The sequence below is a fragment of the Hypanus sabinus genome, chromosome 2 (assembly GCF_030144855.1).
Source record: "Hypanus sabinus isolate sHypSab1 chromosome 2, sHypSab1.hap1, whole genome shotgun sequence".
In the NCBI taxonomy this organism is placed as follows: Eukaryota; Metazoa; Chordata; class Chondrichthyes; order Myliobatiformes; family Dasyatidae; genus Hypanus; species Hypanus sabinus.
The window spans coordinates 77,155,226-77,175,132 of NC_082707.1; the positions used below are offsets into that span (position 1 = coordinate 77,155,226).

Below are 19,907 nucleotides of genomic sequence, written 5' to 3' on the forward strand. Positions count from 1 at the left end.
TCATCAGGGCACCAGCGCAATCTCAACAGATCGGTACTTTAACCTGATGAAACATTGATTCAATATCTGCCATAATCACCACTGGCTCTTTTCTGACACTGGTTATGACTCCAATCAGTGAGCTAGTAAGATCTGGTCTCTGGTCCCTGTAAAAAATGATCATCAAGTGACATAACATTGTTTCAGGGTGCAGGCTGAGAGTAAACACCCCGAACTACCTCTTGGCGGTCTTGTACCTGAATCCCAATCACTTGCAGAACAAATGAATCAACATTGACACTATTTTTTCTTTCCCCGTCTTTTTAATTTCAGTATCCACACCATAGGACTGTCCTGCTGGAGCACTTTTAACACTCACCACACTTAAAGCCCTTAGCACAATAACTTTGGCCACCTGTGTGGCAATTTCTTCCTGTAATTTAAGCTGATCGTTCCTTTTCCAGAGCTGTTCCTCTTGCTCTTCCAACACATCTTCACTTCAATAACCATTGAAGTGCAATCAATGCAGCGAAATCAGCCTCTATTTTAATGCATGCAAAGGCGGCATTAGATATAGAAGATTGTTCCTGCAGCAGAACTTCAAGTGCTGGCATTTGACACATTGTCGTTCAGTTTCACATTATCCTGCGGATCACCTGTTATATGTGTAGTTAAACCATGCCTTGGAATTTGCGGAACATCAGCTGATGGAAGGTGAGACGTCCACTTTCTGCAGCAATATGACCTTTAATGTAACAAGTTTGGGGCAACCACTGTTTCACAACCACAATGAATGCACTGCTATAGCTATCAGTGTTTGAAAACACTTTCTTGTTCATCCTTGGGCACTAACAACAACACTGTTTGATGTTGCTAAGTAACAGCTTCACAGGGATTAGACAAGTCCTCAAGATGAGATGTTTTCCTTATTTTCCAGAAGATCCTAAATTAATGGTGTTAAACTTTTAATTTTGTTCACATTTGTTTTGTACTTCTTTTGAAGTCATGATTAAACCCACTAAAGCTTGAATTTTTCATTTGATAGCCACAATTTTAAGGTCACTGACAACAGTTTCATGCCTTCAATTCACTCATGCCACTTTACTCATGCGCAACTCACAATTAACTGTTCACATTTGCAAGATGCACTGTAGATATTGTTCAATAAATGTATGCAAGAAACTGTCCACACATCCACAGCACCTAAACCAGACCAAACAAACAGCGATCAATTCAAAAATTGGAAACTAGAAGAATATTTTAATATTTCAATAAAGCGAAGCAATGAACACTCCAGCACCCTGTCTGGCACCAACAACCATTCCATGGTTAAAGTCACTTAGATCACATTTCTTCCTCATTCTGATGTTTGGTCTGAAGAACAACTGAAATTCTTGACCATGTCTATATGCTTTTATGCACTGAGTTGCTGCCACATGATTGGCTGATTGGGTATTTACATTAAAAGAGTAGTTAGATAAACAGCATGCAATAAAGCAACAGTCCACAACAGAGAGCACTGATCATTCAAAACTCTTCAAACCACAAATACACAGCATGAATCAACAAAAGGCCACAGATAATCCTGTCACAAACTGCTCCAGCTTCACCAACGGGTCAGAGGGAATCCTTTGCCATAGCTGCTGTTCGTTTGGTATAACTATTTTTTTGTGGACAAAAGGTAGCAGTTACTTGAAAACAAACTATAACAGAATCTGAGTGCAGGAATCAACATTGTACAACATGATTCCAAATTACTTAAAGGACATTCAACCTTTTATTATGAGAGCAGCAAAAGTGAACGATCTTCCAGCAATATTAGAAATTAACAAAACTAAATTAGCAATATAGTGAAATAAGAATAATTTATTTTCAAATTAGTGTAATTAAGCATAATTAGCAGTCAACAAAAACAATCAACCTATGGCTCATTCCCTCTCAACTAAACGAAGACAAAGCGTGCATATACAACTAAACTCATCTGCTTGTACCACACCCCAAACCATGACAAATTACTGAACCCCATAATACACACGCAACACAAAATCCAATACAGACCACCAGAAAATAGAAACATAGCTCCAACAGCCCCATAAAAGCGCATTAAAATTATGACAGGTTTTGAAGGAGGATAAAGAGTTCTTACCCATGGAAAGAAAATAATAGTGGTCATAGCAGTACGACAGCCAACAAATCTAGTTGGGAATTTTGAAGAACAGCCAATGAATGATCAGAATGTACAAACTGCTGTAGCTCAAACAAGTAATATAGATTATTTATAAAGGAGGCTGGATGAATACCAGAGGATATAGTGGATTACACTTATAGATTTTGATGATCAAAGTTAGGGAAAAATTCAGATGGAGCAGAGAGAAAAAAAACAGGTTGGAACAGATACAATCCTGTGGTGCTTGACTGGCTTGATTCTAAGTAGTAGAGTAAAAAATGTCTTTGGGGCAGTTCTAATGTTAGGCATCAATGTAGAGAGGAAGTGTTGTATAGCTACAGAATAAGATTAAAGTTCAAGTAAATTATTGAAGTACAAATGTCACCATATTCAACTCAAATTCATTTTCCTGTGGGCAATCCCAGTGAATACAATAAACAATAGCATCAAAGACTGCATGCAAAATAAATCTGCAAACAAAAAATAAAAATAACAATAATAAATAAGCAATAAACAGAACATGAGACAAAGAGCCCTTGAAAGAGAGTCCATAGGTTGTGGGAACAGTTCAGTGCTGGGGCAAATGAAGCTGACTCGGGTTTAAGAATCTAACTGTTGAGGGGTAATAACTGTTCTGGAACCTGGTTATGTCAGCTCTGTACCTTCTTCCTGATGACAGCAGCAAGAGAGCATGACCTGGCAGATGGGGGACTTTGATGATGGATGTTGCTTTCCTGCGACAATGCTCCACATAGTTGTGCTCAGTGGTGCAGAGGCCTTTACACCTGGTGGACTGATGGTCCCGGTTAGTCATATTTAGTTGGTTTTGAAGTGGCAGACCATCTGCTCTTCCCAATTTTCCACATCATGGCAGTGTTACTTTGGCTTGACACATGTATACGGAGTATTGCTTTTCACCATATTCAGTTCAGCTTCATAAATGAGCTGTTTCACCCCCACCCAAACCCTGCACATCATCTCCATGCAGAGATAATGAAACCCTGAATAAATATCAGCTTCAAGCTTACTTAGGTTTCAGGAGCCATTGATTAAACCTTGAGAAAAAAGCTCCAAGTATGAGAAAAATAAATTATGGTCCATTAAAAGAAAATTAGGAGACCTGAATTTTGTATTCCCTTTCACACTTTCTTTTTGGAAACATTTGGTTTAAAATTTAGAAGTATACTTAAATGAAAAAAAATTTTAAAGAATGATATAAAAATTACAGCCATTAAAGTATTCATTTTTCTTAATGCAGCTGTGCGTTTCCTTGTCTTTTATTTCACATTTAATCAATTTTATTGGTGCATTATGTGTTTAACTGCATTTTTTCTTTGACAGTGAAGTTAAGATGGCACTAAATGGCGACTCCTTTGCTTGCATTTTCAGAAACAGCTCTATTTCCATCTTTACTATCTTTATTTTTTCTTTTCCGGGTTCTTTTGAAAACCCTGATCTGGAGGCACACGCTGACTACAGTTCTTTATGGGAATGGGACCCATTCTCAGGGTTTCAGGACCAGCCATTGTTCAGCATGCCAAGGGTTCAGCTTGAGAGTCCGGCTCGAATTTGGAAGCCTAAGATCTCTGGGCTCTGGAAATGAGCGGATTGAGGTTCGATGTCACAGCAGGAGACCCGTGTGTCTTTGGGGAATCGGAAAATCTATTGCTATGTGTCCAAAGACCCGAGATCTTTGTGATATTCAGGCACAGAGCTAAAAAAAAATGCGATATAATGGACTTTTAACATCGTAAACCAGCGAGTTGTTTGCTATGTCTCCACGCTCGCTGGGGGAAAAAAAGAGACACCTCCTTCTCCCTTATTAGGGAGAGAGAAAATCTGCAGTATGTTGAATGCCAGACAAAACTTGAAGTCTTTGGGGTAACTGCAAGTCTGTCTTTGCTATTGCTTTGCTCACACAAAGTGGCGGTACCGATGCTTAATTTTCCTTTTGCCGGTGGGGGGGGGGGGGGAGAGAGAAGAAGGGGTTTGTTGCTCATTGCTGCTGACGTGTGGGAGGGAGGGGAGCTGGGGGGGGGGGGTCTTTGGGGTCCTTACGTTTATCTGTCGTTCACTCTTTGTGGCACCTCCCTGTTTTCATGGATGTTTACGAAGTAAAAGCATTTCAGGATGTACATTGTATACATTTCTGACATTAAATTGGACCTTTAGACAAAGCTTTCTTCCAAGAGAAAAGGCACCCCATCTTGTCCTCTGCTCCATAAATTAGGTTATTAAATCTTTGTTGTCAGTATACAATTCACACCAAGTTAAAGTCGTCTGCCCTCCTTTTTCCAAACCTGCATTCCAAGTCTCCTTCACTGCCACGATGAGGCCACACTTAGGTTGGAGGAGCAACACCTCATTCTGTGTGGGTAGCATCCAACCTGACAGCATGAACATCGATGTCTCCAACTTCTGGTAATTATTCTTTCCTCTCCTTCACCAATTCCCATTCCTGTTTTCCCTTTTCTGCTTCTCCTGACCTGCCCATCACCTCCCTCTGATGCTGGTCCTCCTCCCTTTCTTCCATGGTCTTCTACATATTCCTATCACATTCCCCCTTCTCCAGTCCTTTGTCTCTTTCACCAATCAACTTCCCAGCTCTTTACTTCACCCATCACCAACCACCTTGTACTTTTTCCTCATCACCCCCTCTAACTCCTTACTCTGAATGCCCTTTCTTACTTGGCCCAAAACATCAACTGTTTATTCTTTTCCATAGGTGCTGCTTGAACTGCTGAAATCCTCCAGCATTTTCTGTGTGTTACTACTCCTTTACTAACTTTTTAAACCTTTACCGGCTGCTTCTTACAACTTCTCAATAGGAAAGCTGCATTGCAGAAGTCATCGTACAAGTCATTCCACTTTTTGGCACCAATCTCGCCTTTCTGTTTTCCTTAAAATCTCATGTTTCTTCCTTTTTGCAATACATTGTGGCCCTGTTATTACTTGTTACAGCAACAAGTAATAACAAGGCGGTAAGGAACAGGGTTAGAAAAATCCAACAGACAGTCTAATTAAAGCATCCACATCTGCCTCTTCTCATTGTGTGTTAAGTCACCCAAGCCAATAGACCATATTTCAAGGTTTAAACCTAAACACTTAATATTTTGATGTTCCAGTTAAGTTCCAAAATAGATCTGTAAATAATTGAGAAAATGCTGTCTGCAAGATTTCCATTACAAATATTTACAACTAAGTTATAATAGTTGTTATTATAAGTTATAACAATAAAAAAGTTATTTTTCAAAGTGATTGAAATGTTTTTTCCTCCATTAAACAAAAACAATTTCACATCAGAAATGTATTCAGCCCACAGAAGTATCTGAATCAACTGATTTTGTGCTTCACCTTTGCAACAGTTCCCCACCAGTATAATACACAACAAATATCAACAATGAATACCAATGCCTGGCAGCATTGTCTTACGAACAAAAAAAAAGCAAATTATTGCCCATCGCTGGAAATCAGTCTCTGCGAGAAGGACAGGTACCTTTAGTATGGATTTTTTTTTTAAAAAGCAAAATTCATCACATTTTCTCTAATCTGCTCTCATTTGAATCATTACAATTTTCCTGCTCAAAATAAATCTGCATGTAGGTGTCAAACTCCCAAGTTTATACTTGAAATGTACTTGGAGGAAATTCAGAATAAGATCAACTCCCAGCAGCTTTTTCCAAAATAAACTACGAACTTGGCTCAGACTGCACAGTACCATCACTAGTCCTGCTGCTGTATCAAACAGTAGTTAGCAAAAGGCACTGCTGATTACAATTCTATTTAAGATTCAATTATCTCCTAACTATCACTAGTGGATTCTTAATGGTAGGAGTACAGAAAAATGAAAGAAAGACGATTTGGAAGCAAGCAGACTGAAAGAGATATTGGGATGGTTGAGGAAATCTAGAGGAAGACAGCTAAGAACTGAGAGCTGAGAGGGCCACAGTGGGCCATAGATTGTAAGTGCATGCTTTAATCAGCATCCATGTTGTTTGCTGTTCCTCTCCACGCCTTGCTCAACACTCAACCCAACACAGATGGCAAACATGCAAGGGGTCGGCTGGATTCGAACATGAGACCACTCACCTTGAAGTCCAGTGCAGATGGACTATTCGCTCACGGACTCATAAATCCAAGCAACAGAGCTTGGTCGCCAATCATCTTGGACCACTCACTCCCCATCACCCTCCCCTCCATCTGCAGATTGAAGCTTTGCTTTGTCAGCTCTCCAGGGAGCTGATGTGCAACTTCAACCTCATGGTAAAAAGATCACACACACGTTTCACTTAAATCCTCCCCTCCTCACACCAAATCCCCCTTGAACCAAGAGACTGACAAAGAGTCAGTGACTTCTGCTTTCAACAATGCATGTTGAGGCAAAGCAGGTTTGATCAGTTTGCTAGGATTTGCATGTCCGTTAAAGTAAACTAATTTGGGCAAAATAGAAGTTAATGGCAGCATTAACTAACACCATATGTTAATGTTTAACAGTTACAAAACAGCGTCACCTGTTTTAAACGTACAATTTACTGCTCTGAAGAACACAGCTAAACAACTCTTCTGGCAAAGGAAAAGGTGCTCAACTGTTTCACTTACTAATGCAGTTAAATTTAAAATTCAGTGGTTTCCTTCCAGTTTTTGCTCCAAACCACACTGAACAGAGCAGAATACCCAATTGCCGATGAGCTCATTTCACATTTACTGCCATTCTGCTTATTGTGCAGAAAGAGGCCATGATAAAGTTTCACTTTCCATGGCACACACTAAATGTGTCTCACGAGATGAATGAAGTTGAATCAATCAAGCACCTTGCAAAGCATATTCCCCAAGGAACTGATCAATCCTTGGGGGGGAGAAAACACTGCCGAAATTCAGGATAGTCGGACGGACGAAGAACCTTCAGCTGTTCTCTCCACCAGAGAGAAACAGGATGCACCTACATCCAGAGAGACATAGACAGCATTCAGACATTGGGAAACGGTTGCAACACACAAGAGGCAACTAGCATACACCACTGACACAAATGCCCTGATCCTGCTACTTCTTATTGAACAGCAGTATCTTCAATAACTTCCCTCAGTAACACCACCACAGAAATAACTGACTAGAAGCTTATTCAATAGCAAGTGCGACCACAGGAATAGGTCACATGCCCTTTGTGATGCAGTAAGAGCTTTTCTCCCCCAAGCTCTTCATTTTCTCCCAATACAGGCAGCACAAGCCAGATCAGATTTAATGGTCCGTACATAAACACGTCAGGAAGGGAACAAGGAGGGAATAAGGTATTTTCAAGTCAGGACAGGGTACTATTTGGAGGGGAGCCTGAAAATGACGTTACCATGTGCCCTCCATGGTGGCAAGTATAGCACATCCGGAGCTCAGCAAAACCAAGTGCAACCCATTTTGCAGAAGCACACATTATGGCCAAGTTGCAGTGGTTCCAGAGTAGGGGTTCCCGACCTCTTGTGCCATGAACCCCCACCATTAACTGAGGAGTCAATGGACCCCAGGTTGGGAAGCTCTGTAGCCCTGTTCGAGGGGGAGCAAATGTCTTGGGTGATAGATTGGGGGGGGGGGGGGGAGGTGAGTAGGTAAGATCATATAGGCCTCAGGCTAGACTCTTGGATACACTGACACTACACTCACATGGACTGCATTCCATCCTTGTGAAAAGTTTTTTTTACAAGTGCTCCAAGGTCCTTGCAAGTCACTTACAGACTTTACAATCCTGCTCCCCAATACCTTAAACAAAGCTTGTTAAGAGTATGATGCTACACACTCCAACTTTCCAGACAGGCATTTTCTACAGCTCTTAAAAACATTCACAGCCATCCAGGATAATCCAATGCACTTGCAAGAAAACCAACTACTATCTACAAAATATACTGCTGTACTTCAAGGCTTACATGGGAACCTCAAGAAGGATTCCCCTCCAAAAAGATAACTAACTTGGAAATACATCTCTTTTCTTTCACTGCATTTAACTGTTCTAACCTCAGAGCATGATGGGGCATTTTCAACTCAACATATGTAACTGTTGAATGCAGTTGAGTCTTCGTGAACCCACCAACTCAGGAATGAACGAAATACAAAGAATGCAAAGCCAGGCACTCCACAGAAGGTAGATATTTACATATTAGTTGAAATGAAAGAAGTCGAACTGTTCAGGAGCAACACATGCACAAAATGCTGGAAGAGCTCAGCAGGCCAGGCAGTATCTATGAAAAGCACAGTTGACATTTCAGCCTGAAACGTTAACTGTACTCTTTTCCAAGTTGCTGCCTGGCCTGCTGAGTTCCTCCGGCATTTTGTGTGTGTTGCTCAGATTTCCAGCATTTGCAGATTTTCTCATTTGTGATTGAACTGTTCATTAGTTGCATCACTCTTGGAACAAATGCCAAGAGCAACCTTGCTTGTGTGCAATTCCCAAATTACAACTTAGAAGTCAAATAAAATCAAATAAAGTTGATTGTGGTAAAAATGAAGTTCTTCCAGTGAAGTACAGGATTACATATCAGAAGAGACAGATGGTAATAAGTCACAAACTGGCTTCATCTACATTGTTATTGACAGACCCACCCGGTTACCAGGAAAAGGAAGCCAGATTTAACAAAATAAAGTGAAACAAACTGGCAAATGAGTCACATTTCCAGAACTTGAGCTAAACATAGCAACCCTCAAATTGGCACCAGATTCACTGACTTCATTGCCTCATCTGTGACAGTTGCCTTAGAAATACAAAACCCAGATTTTAATAAAATCAAAACTGCAGCTTTTTTGCACAAGAAAACATTAAAATGTATTGTACAGAAGTCAAAATTTATTCATGTGGATCCAGATCCATTCAAATTCGATGAGGAATTATGTAAAATTTTAGTAAGTGAATGGACAAAGTGCAATGTTGGAAAGAGCTAGACTACTCACTTTGGCAGGAAGATCAGAGAAGCAATTTTTAAAATGGAGAGAAAGTAAAAGTCAGTGTACAGAAGAAGCTTGGTGCTCTGGCTCCTGAAACATGGAAAATGACTGTGGGTAAATGGGAAGCCTCACAAATGTTATGTTGCTTTTCAATTACATTTAGTGATGAGTAGGCATTCTGGCCCTTTGAGGCATGCCTCAATTTTAACCCAAACCTAATCGCAGGATAATTTACATCCATTTTATTTAGCAACGCAGCATGGAGTAGGCCATTCCAGCCACTCCACCCCAGCAACCCCAATTTTAGCCCAAACCTAATCATGGGACAATTTACATGAGCAAATAACCTCCCCAGTACTTCTTTGGACTTGGGGAGGAAATTGGAGTGCCCGGGGAAAACCCACACATTTCTTGGGGAGGACATGCAGACTCCTTACAGATGATGCTGGGATTGAACTCCCAACAGCCTGAGCTGCAATAGTGTCACACTGCTACGCTACCGTGGCGCCGTGCAAGGAAGTTGCAGAAAAGAGCAGGCAATTCTTGCTCCAACCTGTACAGGGATTTGTTCAAGGAGAGATCCATGTGGACTTTGAAGAGTGAGGAGTAATGCCATTAAAGTCATGTTAAAAGGATGGATGCTGTGAGGTTCTTAGCTAAGTTTGGAAAGCTTTAACAACTGAGTGAGACTTCAACCTGGTATAATGGATTGAGAGGAAGTTACTGGCTGAGGTGGTTTGTGACCAGAGGAACTGCGGATGTTTAACCACCAAGTACTCCTTTTAGGATGAGGACAAGGGAGCTGAATGAAAATGTAAACAAATGCAAGAGCAATGATTTTACAGAACAGCAAGTCTACATCTGCTTTCATTTCTTTCACAAGACCCGCAGTCGCACATTATTCAGTGGCAAAAATGCATTCTTGAATCCAAACTTCCTATTATTACTTCAATGACTTTATACTAACAAAGTATAATAGCAGTGGGAAGTTTTTCGGATAAAAGAAATAGATTTCGTAGCCTGCTGTATGCACTTCTCAAACTCCTAAATATTTTAGGAAATAATCTTTCACATCCATGATCCAATCTTAAATCTGAATTTTGCTCGTTTCTAATTCCTTCACAAAATCTCAACCAGATTAGGTTACTGCAATACACACACAAAATGCTGAAGGAACGCAGCAGGCGAGGCAGCATCTAGAGGAAGTAGTACAGTTGACGTTTCAGGCCGAGACCCTTCGTGTTTGCAGATTAGGTTACTGTCTCTTCATATCATTTGCCCCAACAAACCAGACTACAAAAAAACTGGGTGGGATTACAAGCACCTGCAGTGATCTAAATAGGAAAACATGTCTAACATCACAAGCACAACCTAGTCTGGGAATATCATTTCTCCTTTACAATTTCATGCTGAACTCGTTTAAAGAACTAGAATGAAGCTGCTCTAACCAAAGCCCTGGATGTCTACTGTGGAAAGCTGCTAGCATTCTACTACGCTCTTACCACTGATGGTCCTTATATAAACCTCCTCAAAGCTGGCTTTTGAAATGCAACAGGCCTTTGGTATCAAAGTATCATGGAATGCACAATTCAACCATTATCAATTTGAAGTGGCTGTTACAGAGCTTGCAGGTTTGAAGTTGACTCTGATAATTTTCATTAAATCTGGCCATATAACATGCTCTTCCTCCAAATTACAAACCAAAACATCTGCAGACTCTGCTGCTGAAGATACTGCAGTTGAAAGATTAGGACAATTACAGGCTAGTGTTCTTCCCAAGACCTGCAAATCTGTAGCAGTTCCTGTCAACCCAAGTGCAGGTCTAGAGTTGGAAACCTGGATCAAGGGTAGTGGGAGATGGGGACAGGGCACAGCTGTGAAGGGAAGCAGGAAGGTGAGCAGGAGAAACAGAGCCCATGTTTCCAGAGAGAAATTGAAGAAAGAGAAGGATATTCCATGGGGAAGCAGGAAGATCAAAGAATTAGAGGGCCAGGGAAAGGAAGCCAAATGAAAGAACCCCTTGAACAGGGGCATTACACGATAGGAGGGAGGCTGTGGCCGAGGTCACCTGCACCAGAGCTCGTGCTTATAGAATGATGCCACCTAGAACAAAGATCTTCAGCTCAGCATGTCCACACCAACCACACAGCACCTACCCACCCACACCTAGCCTGCTTTCCAAATCCGGGCCCAAAGCCTCATGCACTGACGATTCTAGGATCCTCTATACTCTGACCATCTAGTGGGCAAATTAAATTCTTTCCCACATCCCCTCCGCACCTTCTGCCCTTCACCTTAAAAGGTTTTATACATTTCTGCCACGGGAAAAAGTTTTGTTGCTCCACAAATTACTCCTGTCTCTCAGCTATTTTTGAACCCCCTAGTCAGGTATCTCTTGGTCCCCTCAATTCCAAAGGAAACCCAACCTCAACCCTCCCTTCTCATAATTGAAACCCTTCACCCCATGCAATACTCTAGCTAATCTCCACTGTATCATTTCTATAGTCAAGCAGAACTGTACCATAGCTGTTATCTAATGAAAATATACAATTACATAATTTTACTCCAACATCTTATTCTACGTAGCAACTGATAGGCATCATCTTACATTGCCAGCTTATCTATTTGTGCTGCCTTCGTCAAGGATCCTTGGGCCTATACAGAAAGATTTGCACCATTTATTATGTCCTAGTCTTACTAGACTTCCAAAATGCAGAATCTTACCCCTATCAGGATTAACTTCCCTCTACCATTGCTTTGTCTACTTTACCAACTCAGTATTATGATGTAGCTCAAGATTACTCTTCTCACTATGAACACCACTAATTTTCAAGCCACCAACCTGGCCTCCAATAGGAAAAGCAAGGTCACCATCACCAAAGCCTATTAGATTTCAAAATTTGGATCTGATTCCACAACTTGATCTGGATTCCATGATCCCCCCCCCCCCCCCCCCGCCTTTCGGCCAGTCTTGGGAAAGACCTTAATGAAGCCAACATTGACTATTTAATCTGCTTATTAATGCACTTGGTCATCCCTTCAAATATTTAATCAAGTAGTTCAGACAAGAATGCCCCTTAAAACTATGACTTCCTTTGATTCATCCCTACTTTCCTACACAAGTTTTTCCAAAAACTTCCCTACCACTGACACACACACAGGCCTGTAATTATTTGGCTTATTGCAGTTGAATCATTGCTATTCTTGTGCATAAAAAGGTACAACAAAACACTGAGAATCCAACATCCTCAGCAGCACTGCCAGATTTTTACAGTCCGCTGAGCATTACAATTGCTAATCCGTTAGCACATTTCGAAAACACCTTTTCATTTAAAAGTTTTAAAATGCAGTACTTAAAATTTTTCTGTGACTTTGCGAGAGTTTTTAAAGGGAGCATGGGAAACATCTATGGGAAACATCACCTAGTGAATCATATGCTAAACAGGTGGAATTGCTGAACAATGTAGTAGTGGATGTCAGGGTTTACCATATCACACTTGTTCTCTAGACATCTGGCACCTTAGCAGTCTTAGTGATGACTTGAAATTCTGTCAGAACTATTATTTTTTCTCTCTCACTTCATCCTGGTGTACATCACAAGGCCCCAAGGGATTTATCCACCTGGAAATCCATTAGCACCCTCCCCAAATTCCTCAACAATAACATCCTTCTTTTTAAAAAATAAACAGTAAGTCTTCATTTAAAATCTCGCCCCGCTCCCTGGTTCTTCACTTATTGTTGTACACTACATCTTAAAATAACAATAGTCGTCTCCAAGTTTACTTGGATAAGAACCTTTTTAATTCTCTAAAGTTTCTTAGACTTATCTAAAAATAAAACCAGTATTGTTTTATTAAGGAGATTCTAATTACACAAGCTGCTATGTCAAATTACATGAAGTAAGCATTGTACTTTTTATAGTTATGTAGGTCTCAAAAGTTTTTCCTCCCCAAAGTGGACCTCAACTTAAACAAGGGAAGGTCACTGACATGGACAAGCTTTCCATAATGTGCATTCCCCTGCAAATATTTAACAAAAACTAGAATGCAATTAGCATTACTTTAGTCAAACAATATGATATGCATTACCAACTGAATTCTGCCTAAATACACAAAATCCTTTAAATTCTAGCAGCTAAAGTCAAATGCACAACACAAACATCTCACAAGGGTCAAGATCTGACAACGGTGAAAGTAACTTTAAAACAAACAGTGGACAGACTAATAACAGGGTGATCAAAACATCCCCAAACATCTATATGAGCATTTAGAATCAAATAACAGAAAACCACTTCCATTAATGTTCTAAGCTTTCTTTACTTGCATGGAAAAACAAAAATTTTAGTCACTAAAGCCAAGCAATTTCTGTTACACTCCTCTCAAGTTTAGTCATGGAATGAACAGAATAATATAGTTTAACCAAACTTATACAAGTAATCAACAGCTACAAACAGGTTAAAGAACAATAAGAACTTACTTTTAAATGTTAGTCCAAAGAAAGTACATAAATTAGCCCACATGAGGAATAAAGTACAGGATATCTTCCGAGGAATGATGAATGAGGAATTTCAAAGGAACAAAGAATCCATTTACACACCATGGTTTAAATTGGTGATGAAAGCTGCTTTGGACTTTTTTTAAGAGATTGGAAAGAGCTTAAAAAACAAATGCCATGAGGCACTGTCTACACCAAGGATACCGGTAACAAGGCAGCAGTTTATCCAGCTTTAAATCATTTACAAACATAAGCAAATGGATACAAACATTGATCAGGTAAAACCTACTTCAAGATTCATCTTGATAGGTGGTTTCTATTCATTCACAGTAGAGTAATATCAAAAGGAAAAGACTAGCAAGGGCAAATTATGGCCCCCTAGATAGAGGAAATAGCAAAGAAATTAATTAGCGTGTGTTCTGTCTTCACAGAAAGCCTTTCAGATATTAAAGTCAAGCAAGAATGGGAAACTGAAGGAACTAACATTAGTCAAAAAGAGAGACTGATGTGCTTGAAAGCTGATGAAACACAAATATCTATCTGATGCTGTACACACTAGAATTTTGAAAAGTTGGCAATGAAATATTGGATGGTTTGTGTTTTGGGAGTACTGATTCTAGGTTTGCTGTTGTCAATTAGGAACTAAACAGAGGCAGTCAAATGGTCAGTCCAACATCAATGGTACAAAAAAATTATGATGAAAGCTCGGAAGATGGAGTAATAGAACACCTTGAAAAGAGTCACAGGCCTAAGCCAAGGACTCTGCTGGTCGGGGTCGAGCATGGATATTGTGTCCTAGCTGTCTACATGATATGAAAGCCGAGCAGAAAGACATGGAGAATAAGCTTTGCCCCTGCAGCAGCCTCCCCACCTTCACACAGCTGATGAATCCAAAGGAACAGCAGATATAGTTTGGCACCACTGGCATCACAGGAGCTGCCAGGCAGCGTGGGACTAAACGAAGGACTGCCTTAGTAGCTCCAGCTCTGTATTTTTCCCCTCAAGCTTTACTTGCAAAGCCTTCCCTGTGAATATGTATAACTGCAAGGCAGCGGAGATTTGAAATCAGAGCTTTCCTTCTCCTGAAGAAGTCCCACCTGCTCAGAGTGACTGCTTTTGAGGTGCCAGGTACCCACTTTTGCCCCTTCTCCTGTCAGGTGAAACAGTTTTGCTAGGCTTAGTAGCTGGACCACACACAAAGGCCAGGAGTTGGACCTGGTTGTCGATTATTTGAGATGCACACCATTTGAGATGAACTCCCACTACCATCTAATAAGTAATGGGAGTTCATCCACACTATACCACACCCCCCTCAACCTGGCTATGACAACCTTAAGGAACCAAGGAGAACAATATCAGCATAATTTATGGAAGTTAAACATATTTTTAAATATTTAAGGATGTCACAAATAGAACAGGTAAATGGGGCAAACAAATTATGTGGCACATCTGCATTTCCATGAGGTTTGTAATAAAAATCATAAAGATATCATTAATTACAGGAGTAAATCTTATTGTAATTGTACTGAGATTTGCTGCAATTACAAGAGAGTAGCTTCTACAGTTTTGTTCATCTTACAAATGAAGATTCACTGAACTAGCTTTGTTACAGCAGGTTGACTTTAAGTTCAGAGAAATTAAAGAATATTTCAAAAAAAATTTATAAAGAATTCAACAGGCAAGATGCAGGGAGGATGTTTCTGCTGACTGAGAGGTCCAAGTTCAGGATGGGTAGTTTGATATTGAACATTGAAGGGTAGGTTATGAGGAATAGAACGAAAAGTTTCTTCACACAGTTCCATCCCAGAGAGCTGTGGAGGCTCAGTTGCTCAGCTCATTCAGACTTTGATAGATAACTAGATATTAAGGCAAACCAAGGATGCATTCTCTCTCTATCTCTTACTGTTTTCCCTTGTACTACCTCACTGCGTTATTACAATGAAATGATCCAATGGACAGCATACAGAGTTTTTCCTCAGACCTTGACACATGTGACAACAATGAACTAATTTATCTACGGTGATGACAATTTAAACAAAATGTAGATATTGATCATCTACAACATAAAACAGAAAATGCTAGAGGGAAAAAAAAGTGGTCTTCAACCCAAAATATCAGCTTTATTTTGCTTTCCAGAGATGCTACGTGATCTGCTGAATACTTCCTGCATTTTCTGCTTTTATACCAGGTGTGGTGGTGGTGCTAGAAAATGGCAGTGGAGGTGACATCAGGTTAGAGAGCCATTGAGATTTACTAAAACTCCATTTACACATTATTCCACATCCACTAAAATGTGATCATTTACACACACACAATCTTTATACCACAAAGTTCCCAGAGCAATCCTCAAACTGATTGGAAAAAAAATTGGATAGATAAACAGAGGTCATATGCTCAAGGTTACTCATTTGCATATTTAGTTTTTAACGGATCCAAATGGATGACATTGCCATCACTTGGCAAACCCAATCACATGGAATCCATTTCTGATTCCTGATACATGCTCTGCTTTCCAATGCTGTAATATTTTTCTTACCAAGGGTGGGTAACAACATTTCCTACTGTACCTCCCAAATACTAAGCCGAAGTAATTTGAATAAAAGATCAAATAGTAGCTTCAATCCCTCAATATGGATGCAAACTTAATTGTCTAACAAGACAATGCCTACTACAGTATTTAAAAACTCTCTGCAACAGACAAAACCAACCCTGATCACTATCAGCAAAATATCAATTTTAAATCAAGCCTACATTTCCTCATTCAGAAAATGTCCAAACTCTACATGACAATAAACACTATCTTCTATAAAGATTGGGAGGAGTTAGTCATATTATAAATAAAGGAGTCATGAGTAGACCATTGAGATTTACTAAAACTCCATTTACACATTATTCCACATCCACTAAAATGTGATCATTTACACACACACAATCTTTATACCACAAAGTTCCCAGAGCAATCCTCAAACTGATTGGAAAAAAAATTGGATAGGTAAACAGAGGTCATTATCTCATGCTCCAAAAGTGCAAAAGAAAATTAAGGCTGTATTAAAACTGTGGCACCATTTAATTTTAAATAAATCACCTCTAAAGATCTCAGATGAAACTGTGCACAAAAATGTGGCACAGTTAAGATAGATGAAGATAGATGATACAACAATAGCAGTTCTTTTTAAATATGTTATCTGCATGAATACTTCCGGCTGCTCCCCTCAAATCTGACCACACATTGAGTATTGCATAGGACAATAGTGATTATCAAAGACATATTCACAAGTGTTTATCATAGCACTTGCATCTCAACAAAAATGCAAACTGCTCAAAAAAGCAGGATGTTTGTACAAGGTTGCAGTATTTCACATTAAAATGACCACCTCACAGTTTAGGTCTCTTGCAATTGAACACCATGTGCATCATGGAATACTTCATCAGTTCTCTGAAGTAAAAAATGCCCTCTAGTTCTCTTTGGTTGTTTGAAGTGGGTTCTACCAACACAAGATATAGATATTTCTTTCGTCTTACAACAATTCACAACTTTCATTTACAGAGCAAAGAGTAACTAAAGCACATTTGGTACACAAAATACTTAGCTTCCTTTCACTAACTGGACTGAAATTTAACTTTGCCTCCTGTCATGATTAAAATGAAACATTAAATACACTTCGAATGCAGAGCAGCTCAGGTGATGAGTTAGTGATTCAGTTAATGATCACAAAGGTTTCTTTTCAAGATACTAGCATACAGGAACAGCATAATTTTCTTGAAGTATAGGCCCACTGCTTTAGTCTAACACAACATAGTATCAAAGCTAAACTGGGAATAACACTGGGAGCCAGTTTCTACATGTCCACGTTGAGACAGCTGTGCAAGACATTTTACACAAGCCAGGAGAATGTAGAGAGGCAAGTGACAGGAGCAGGAGGAGCAATTCAATTCCCTTTGTTTTAGCAAGATCAGCGACAGCATTCTTCCTCAACACCATTCTTTGCCCTATCCACATGAACCTCGATTTCTCCACCATTTTTTAAAAAATGCAATTTACAAGTCTCCATACCCTGAAGTAATATTAGCCACCTTCTGAATGACACAAAATCTCATTTCCCTCTTAAAACTGACTACCTATTCAGTTGAGACTCAATGCTCGCAGGAAAGGAATCTTAGAATTGTATGCGATAACATGTATGTACTCTGATAATAAATTTTACTTGAACTGTGAACTCAAACAAAACTCAGCCAAGAGACATAATTTGCTTACATGCAATATATATCAATACCTCTTATTCTTCAGAACTCAAAAATTAAATTTCTCCTTGTATGATAAACCTGCTATAACTAGGAATGAGTCAAGGTGAACCTCAAGATACAAGACCAGGCCCATTCTCAGGTGCATGTCAGTGAACAAATCAGACTTCGTTTATTATCATCTGACAGTACATACAACCAAACAAAACAATGTTCCTCCAGACTTGAAGACTAGCTTCTAAGTATGCCTAGACAAAAATACCATCTGCATACTTGTAGCTCAATAATCAACTTGCTTCTGGGTGGAAGCAAACAAGTTGAAGTTTACCATGCAATTTGTAAATTTGCTTTGCTTCAGCGAGGAACTTCACGGGGGGCGGGGGGGGGGGGTGAGGTACAACAGCACTGCCAGAACGGTGACAGACGAATTGGAACAACCAGTCTGTGTTCCTTGACCTTCATCTGCATAACAAGCGGGTCTGTGGTGAACTTGCTTAAAATAACAAAGGTAGAACAGAGATGCTGTTTCTGGGAGAAGTCAAACTCAAGATAAATCTTACAACCAATGAGTATTCTCCTCAGCAGATGAGAGAGATAAAGTTGTAAACTCATGCTGAGTTTGAGAACTGCAGCAGAAACCTTCTCCACTTTGTTAATATGGACTTTCTAATGACTGTGTGACTTTAAATCAAGGCCACCTGTCAAGGACAGAATTTCACTTTAACAGTCCCTTTCCCTTCCGGCAATCAGCAGTACATGAGATAACGCAATCAATTAGCACAAAGCTTTCCAAAATGAATTTTGAATTGAATTGACTTTATTACTTAAATCCTTCATATACATGAGTAAAAATCTTTACGTTACACCTCCGTCCAAATGTGCAACTTATAGTAATGTACAATAGGACAGTCAATATTAACAATCTGTCCCAGAGCCGTTTCCCAATTTGGTAGCAGCTAAAACAGTTTGTGGTTGGGGTGACTCGGGTCCTCAATTACATGTCTCTGTAAATGTCCTGAATAGTGGGAAGTTCACATCTACAGATGCACTGGGCTGTCCACACCACTCTCTGCAGAGTCCTGCAATTAAGGGAAGTACAGTTCCCATACCAGGCAGCGATGCAGCCAGGCAAGATGCTCTCAATTCTACCCTTATAGAAAGCTCTTAGAATTTGGGGGCCCCCACACTAAATTTCTTCAACTGTCTGAGGTGAAAGAGACACTGGCGGGCCTTTATCACCACACAACCGGTTATATACAACCACATGAGATCCTCTATGGTTATATTGAGGAACTTAAAGCTCTTCCCCTTCTCAACCCCAGATCCACCACCAGCTCCTTTGTTTTGCGACATTGAGGGAGAGGTTGTTTTTTTGACACCACTATGTCAAGAAACATAGTTTCAAGAAGATGACTTCTCTGTGGATGCCTCATTATTATTATTTGAGCTTAGGCCAATCGGTGTAGTGTCGTCAACAAATTTAATTAGCAGATTGGAGCTGTGGGTGGCGACACAGTCACGGGTATATGGAGAGTAAAGGAAGGGGTTTAGTACACAGCCTGTGTTGAGGGTCAGAAGGGCAGAGGTAAGGGAGCCCTCTCTTACCACCTGCTGGTGATCTGACAGGAAGTCCGGGATCCAAAGTCAGGCCAAAGTCTCCGAGTTTCTTGTCGAGCCTGGAGGGAATTATGGTGTTGACTGCTGAACTGTAGTCCAGGAACAGCATTCTCACATAAGCACCCCTCTTCTCCAGGTGTGTGTGTGCGCGTGCGTGCGTATATAGAGCTGTGGCTATTGCATCATCTGTCGATCAGTTGCGTCACTAAGCAAACTGTAGGGGGTCCAGTGTGGGTGGTACAATGCTGTAGATGTAGTCCTTGACCAGGCTCTCAAAGCACTTGCTTATTATTGAGGTGAGTGCAACAGGATGCCAGTCATTCAGACATGTCTTTTTAGGTCCAAAGCATTTGACAACTGATCCCAAATCATTTAACAACTGAAGCAGCAGGTTGAAATCTACCTACTGTTGCTATGCAGGGAAGATAACAGCCAATTTTCTAGGACATATTTCTATAGGCACTCTTGTAATATGTAGGGGGAGGGG

At 40.1% G+C, this 19,907-nt stretch overlaps 1 protein-coding gene across 2 annotated transcripts in view; it reads right to left on the bottom strand.

The window, feature by feature from the left end:
• The window catches only part of LOC132380151 (cytoplasmic protein NCK1-like), a 199,753-nt gene that overhangs the window by 169,892 nt on the left and 9,954 nt on the right, over positions 1–19,907 (bottom strand). The window contains exon 1 of one of the 2 annotated variants that reach the window (XM_059948788.1): positions 6,236–6,364. The exons of the other annotated variant lie outside the window; for it this stretch is intronic. The gene's annotated coding sequence lies outside the window, so the exon portion shown is untranslated. Of the gene's footprint in view, positions 1–6,235; positions 6,365–19,907 lie in introns of those variants that run through there. 2 annotated transcript variants of the gene reach the window in all.